Raw genomic sequence first — 6937 nt, forward strand, 5'->3', positions numbered from 1 at the left:
AGGGCTCTAGTTTTATACTCATACATACTTGAGTCTACACCATGATTTTTCATATTCATGTTGTCATATCAGTCCTTCCTTCTGTAAAAAAAAAAAAAACAGATCTTCAATTTAAAACAAAAATTGTTGTATCTTAGCACAGTGGCAAATGCCTATAATCCCAGTATCTAGGAAACTGAGGCAGAAAGATCACTGAGAGTTTGAGGCCAGCCTGGGCTACATAGTAAGTTCAAAGCCACCCTGAACTATGATAGTAAAACCTTGTCTCAAAAAAAGAACTAGTGGGCCAGGTGTGCTGGCATAGGCCTATAATCCCAGCACTCTAGAGGCTGAGGCAGGAGGACTGTTGTGAGTTTGAGAGCTGCCTGGTCAAAAAAGTGAGTTGAAAGCCAGCCTGTGCTACATAGTGAGACCCTGTCTCAAAAAGACCAAAAAAAAAAAAAAAAAAAAGGCATAATGCTTATGATCTTAACCACTCTTAGTGTTCAATTCAGCAGTATTAAATACATCTACATTTTATGCAATCTATCTCCAGAATTAGTCACCTTCACAAACTGAAATCCTATACCCAGTAACAAGAATGTTATGGCTTAGAGTTGAGATGAATGAAATAGAAAACAGAGAAACACTAGATAAAACAAACAAAACCTCATTCTCACAGGAGTGAATTCTCAAAAGTCCTTATTCCACTGTATTCACTGATATGCCACATATTTGATCTTAATGATGTTATCTGAGGGCCAGGAATATAGCTCAGTTGCATAAGCACCTGCCTGGCAAGTGCAAGGTCCTGAGTTCAATTCCCAGTACTGGAAGAAAAAAAATGATGCTGTCTGGTCCCCTCTCCTGTTCCTAAAATTATCTTTTTCACAATGTCTCTGACTCCTATTGCAATGATGATGTAATTATTATCTGATTATAATGTCTTCTTTAAATATTAGGAGAATTCTCCAAGGAAGTCATCTAGAACTAGATTTCTCTTTAAAGAACTTTTTTAAACTATCAATTCTGTTTATTACCTGGGTATAGGTCTATTTAGATTTTCCATTTTTTCTTGAGCCAGTTGTAGAAGGTTTCTTATTTCACTTGTCATCTAATTTTTTGACATACAGTTATGTTTCCTTATGTTATGGCTTATATCTAGATGCCCCCCCAAAGCCTCACACTCTCATAGGTGGAGCTATTGGGAGGTGGATGGATGATGGGTGTGTGATACTGCATTAGTCCACTGATTAGTTTATACCTGAATGTGATGCTGGGAGATGTGCCCTACAGATCTATATCCTTCCTACGCTCTCGAGGACTGCTGCATCCTGACCACCTTGCCATGGGCTGTTTCTCCTCTTCTTTGCCCCTCTTCCATGCCACCCGGCTTTGAAGCCAGCCAACTCTGGACTGAAACCTCTATCAACTGTAAGCTAAAATAAACCTTTCCATTTTTATCATGTGGGTGTCAGGTATTTTGTCCCAGCAACTAAGACACTAAATTATATTGCTCATTTCTCTGCTGTATTTGTGGTATGGAACCAACGCTTTCAATTCAGGCCAGCCCTGTGCTCACTTTGTAGCCTCTGGGCTGATCTCAAACTCTTAGAAATTCTCCTGTCTTAACCTCGCAAATTCTGGGATTACAGATGTGTGCTACCACACCCAGTTCCAGGGCCAGCATGACACTGGGTTCAGGGATCGAACTCAGGACCTTGTGCTTGCCAGGTAGGTGCTTCTGCCTCTGAACTATCTCCCTAGCCCCTTTTTAATTTTTTTTTTCATTTAAAACATTTCTTTTATACCAGGTGTGATGGCATACACCTGTAATCCCAACATTCTGGAGGCTGAAGCAGGATGATCACTGTGAGTTTGAGGCCAGTCAGGGCTACTCAATGAGTTCAAGGCCAACCTGCACTACATATTGAGACCCTGTCTCAAAATAAATAAATAAATTTACATTTATTGGGGATGGGGAGATAGCTCAGTAAAATAAGTGTTTGCCTGAGTTGAATCCCTGGTTCCTCAAAATAAAATAAAATAAATTTATATTTATTTATTTGTATTGAGGACAGGGTATATACGGTCTCACTGCATTGATTGGACTCATAGTGATCCTCCTGTTTATAGCCTCCCAAGTACTAGGATTACAGGCACAGGACACCACACCCAGTATCAATTGCCATCTCAGCTGCCCTGGAGGCAGGGCCAGCACAGCAGGCCAAGATATGGAGCTCCCAGCCCGTGTCTGCCTAAGCAGGCATTTTAATCCACTGAGCTATTTGGCTGGCCCTTATTTATTTATTTAAAAAATAGTACTGAGGGGCCGGGGAGATGGCTCAGTGGAATAAGCGCTTCCCTGGCAAGCGCAAGGGCCTGAGCTCAATCCCCAGTTCCGCAAAAAAAAGTTAAAAAATAGTACTGGGAATATAGCTCAGTGACACAGAACCTACCCAGCAAGCAGAAGGTCATCAGTTCAATTCCTGGTACCAAAATAATAATGATGATAATAATAACAGTAATAATGATATGGATGGACATGGTGGTTCATGCCTGCAATCCCAGCACTCTGGAGGCTGAGGGCAGGAGGATTGCCATGAATTTGAGGCCAGCTTGGGTTACATAGTGAGTTCAAGGCCAGCCTGTCCTTCATAATGAAACCTTGTCTCAAAAAAAAATAATAACATGCACTCAGGAGGCTGCAGCAGGAGGATTGTCACAGATATGAAGCCAGCCTGAGCAGACAGAAGCTTACTTACTAGTTCGAGAAACAGCAAAGAGACCAGGAAGGTTAGAACAGAGTAAGAAATAAAAAAGTAGTACAAGAGTTAATGATGGACAGTAGGGACTTAGATGGTGAGTTTAGCTTGATTTTTTATTGTGTGATACAGAGTCGCTGTAGGGTCTGATCAGAGAAGTGGGATGCTTAGCTCATAAACTGAAAGGATTATTCTGACCACTGTTGGGATTAGACTGAGTTAGTAGCTAGTGAAGAAGGCCCGCTATAAATTTATGGCAATAATCCAGATGACAAAATGTTGGGATCTCAGTGGACACGGTAAAAACTAATCAGATTTGTGATGTATTTTTTTGTTTTGTTTTGTTTTGTTTTGTTTTGTTTTGTTTAAGAATGGATACTTACTCTACTGCCCAGCTGACCCTCAAACTCCTGGATTCAGGCAATCCTCTTGCCTCAGGCTCCTAAACTGGTGTGCACCACTGAACCTGGCTTTTGGTGTGCACCACTGAACCTGGCTTTTGGTGTGCACCACTGAACCTGGCTTTTGATATATTTTGGATAGAAAGCTGAGAAAATTATAATGAACTGGATATAGAATGTGATAGAAATAAAATATAAATTCAACTTTTTAGTGCATTTAATTTTTTTTTCTGTATTTAGGACAGGGTCTACAAGGTCTCACTATATAGATCAGATTCATAGTGATCCTCCTGTTTTCAGCCTCCCATGTGCTGGGATTGCAGGCGTGAACCACACACCCAGTCTCAATTGGCCATCTCACCACACCCGGGGGCAGGGCCGGCATGCACAGCAAGCAGGGGATCGAACCCCTGCCGCTGCGTTCTGCCTAAGCAGGGGCTTTAGTCTGTTGAACTATCAAGTTAGTCCCTTGCATTTAAATTTTTTAATTCACACAAAAGTGTGCATTTTGTGGTACCATGTGATGCTTTTTTTTTTTTCAGAAGTGACCAAAAAGCTTGTATTTAAAATGTTTTTTTAAAGGCACATTAAGTCAATTCTCTTAAGAGTAGGCAGAGATCAGGAGTAGAAACAAAAGATTATCCCACTTTACCAAACATACACTAATGTCATTTTTCAAATCTACAGATTCCATTTCTAGTCCCCCTTTTTCTCTTCTGAAAGGATTCCAAATTCACCACATTAAACAAAGTTCTTGAGGTTAGGGATAGGGTTCTGCACCAGCAACAGTGGAAGGATGTCCTGGAGTCCTTTTTTAGGGTCACTCTACTGCCCACCAACTCCTAACTCCTCCCTTACAACATGAGCTGGTTTCATTGGAGTCACGAATTTCTGTCCATCCTGAGCTCTCCGGTTCTAGGAAGGGCCTTTCACACCAACAGCCATCGGAGCTGGGGGAGCGGGGTCCCTGCCACTGACCTGTGCCGGTCTTTATTTATTCTTATGTGTTTTATGGCTGCTGTGATGACTCCCTGAGGAAGTGGAAGAAGCAGCCTTCTGGGGCTTCACTTCCTGCACAGATCCATCCAGATCCTCAGGGTCCTCCTGGCTGGGCTCATTTTCCTGATTACGGAAGACCAGAGAAGTGTCCCTTTCTGTCCCACCTCCTGGCTCCCTCTTTTCAGTGAGCTGGTCCTGAACTCCTGCCAACTCACTTATGGCAGCTGCCAACGTGACTGAAGATTTAGTGAAGAGCCGCTCGGCTTCTTTACACTTCTGGTTCCTTCATCATTTTTGCTGTTGGAGTTTTTTTGGTTGGTCAGACAGCGATCCCAGCCACGAATAATATTGCCATACATTTGAGTGTCTTCCACACAGTTTCCTTCAAAAGCATAGATCTGTCTCTCCAAGTTTGCCAGTGTTTCCACCAGCTCCTGCTTCCGCTTCATGAGCTCCACCAGCTCCCGCCGGGTGTCCAGGATCTGCAGCGGGAGCGCCTTGTTGTGCATCGCCATGATGGGCTGGAGCGGTGGCCCAATGATGTTCTGATACATATTTACACTGTGTACTTAAATGGTGGCAAGCACATCTAACACCTCAAATATTTCTTCATAGTGAAAATGTTAAAAATCTGGCTGTGCATGGTGGTACATGCTTGTAATCCCAGCACTCAGGAGGCTGAGACAGGAGGATCACTGCAAGTTCGAGGCCAGCCTAGACCACAAAGTGCACTCAAGAATAGCATGAACTGCATAGTAAGGCTTTGTTTCAAAAAGAAAACAAAAACAAAAATTGAAGAAACATTTTAAACAGAAGAAAATGTTCAAAATCCCTCCTTCAGCAATTATCATTATCTATAGTAGTCCTACTGAGTTAACTATAACTTTGTACCAGTTAACCAAACTTTCCCAATCCACCTTAGTCTCACCTCATCACTATTCTAATCTCAACTTCTATGAGATTATCTGGTTCAGGTTCCACATATGATGTCCGTTTTATTTTACTTAACATAATAATCTCTAGTTCCATACATGTTCTCACAAATGACAGAATTTCATCCCTTTTATGGCTGAATACGATTTCACATGTATATATGCCACATTTTCTTTATTTATCCATCCACTGGACACTCACATTGATTCCATATCTTGGCTGTTATGAATAGTGTTGCAATAAACATAGAGTTCAACCTACTCTTTTCATTTTCTTTGGACTTATACCCAGTAGTAGAATTGTTGGATTACATGACAGTCCTATTTTTTTATTTTTTAGGGTTCTCCATAATGTTTTCCATAATAGCTGTACTAATTTATATTACCACCAACAGTGTACATGGTTCCTCTTTTCTCCACCTCTTCATTAGCACTTGTGTGGAGGTCTGCCACATCACCCTCCCCCAGATGAAAGTGAGATTGAGTGCAGTGCTGGCTGTATAGAGGTGACTTACCTAAATGGGTTTCAATTTAAAAAGTGAGTCTGGTCAAGGCTGTGTACTATCTTCATGAAAGCAGGAGGTTGATACTGGCCTAATATTGTTTGTTATCAATGACCACGGCTGAGCTCAGGTAGACCAGCTGCGATACCATGGGCCTAAGATATGAGATAAGTCTCCATTGAGGCCTGCATGACTCCAGAGAAAAGTCCCTTCCAAGATTTCTACAAAGTAGATTACTCATTAACCATAACCTGAATCTGACTGTTCCTGTCCCTTCCACAAGAACAGCTTTGTCCCCTCTGTTACAATCCTGCCAGCCTTGCCACTTTTCTGGCACTATTTTTATTAATGAATAAATACTATAGTTCAAGTGCGTCATGGCCTTTTGTTCTCCAAGAGCAACTGGTCCCTGCTGCACCTGCCATTTTTGTCTCTTGCTCTTTCCTTCCTGCCATGCACAACTCCAGGCAGGAGACTGGGGTCATGGGGATGCACTGCAGGGGCTTCTGATATACTTGTTATCTTTTTTTTTTTTCTTGTTTTTTTTGAGTTAGGGTCTTGCTATATGATTGAAGCTGGCCTTAAACTCACTATATGGTCCAGACTGTCTCCTTATTCAAAAGAGTTCTCCTGCCTCATCCTCCTGAGTGCTGGGATTACAGGCATGTGTCATGTTTTCTTTCTCTTATAGCCATTTGGGAAGAAGCTACTTTTTTTTTTTTTTTTTTTTTTTTCAGAACCGGGGATTGAACTCAGGCCCTTACACTTGCCAGGCAAGCACTTACTCTACTGAGCTATCTCCCTGGCCCTGATGAAGTTATATTTGATTGTGTTTTTTATCTGCATTTATTGGATAAATGATTATAATGGATATTTTTTCATGTAACTGTTATCCATTTCCATGCTGTTTTTTGAGAAATGTCTAGGTTTACTGTCTTAAGAAAAAAGATGGAGATCTCACTGTGTTGCCTGGACTGGTCTCAAAATTACAATCCTCTTGCCTTCGACTCCATATAGCTGGAACTACCCATGTATGGCACATCACCTAGCTTACTGCCCATCTTAATCTGATTATGCATACTATTTAGTTTCTTGAGTATTTTCAAAGTTTTACTTCAGAAACTAGAAAGTAGACAGTCCCCTAACTAAGATAGGGAAGGTTATGAATAGGTTAGGAAGAAAAGAAGACCAAGAGTTTGGCTATGAGCATTTGAATTGAATGCCTATTAAACTTTCAAATAGAGATGTGACAGACAGTTAGATAGGAGAACTAAGAACCAAAAACAAACCAAATGACTATCAGTATTAGAATGAGTAAATGAACTGTGATATGAATGTATAATGAAACACTAAACTGT

General features: G+C 41.2%; 1 pseudogene; it reads right to left on the minus strand.

Moving 5' to 3' along the window:
• Positions 1–4135: 4135 nt before the first annotated feature.
• LOC101569996 lies at positions 4136–4659 on the minus strand (annotated as a pseudogene).
• Between the last annotated feature and the right edge of the window lie 2278 nt (positions 4660–6937).

The sequence above is a fragment of the Octodon degus genome, unplaced genomic scaffold (assembly GCF_000260255.1).
Source record: "Octodon degus isolate 3935 unplaced genomic scaffold, OctDeg1.0 scaffold00048, whole genome shotgun sequence".
Lineage (NCBI taxonomy): Eukaryota > Metazoa > Chordata > Mammalia > Rodentia > Octodontidae > Octodon > Octodon degus.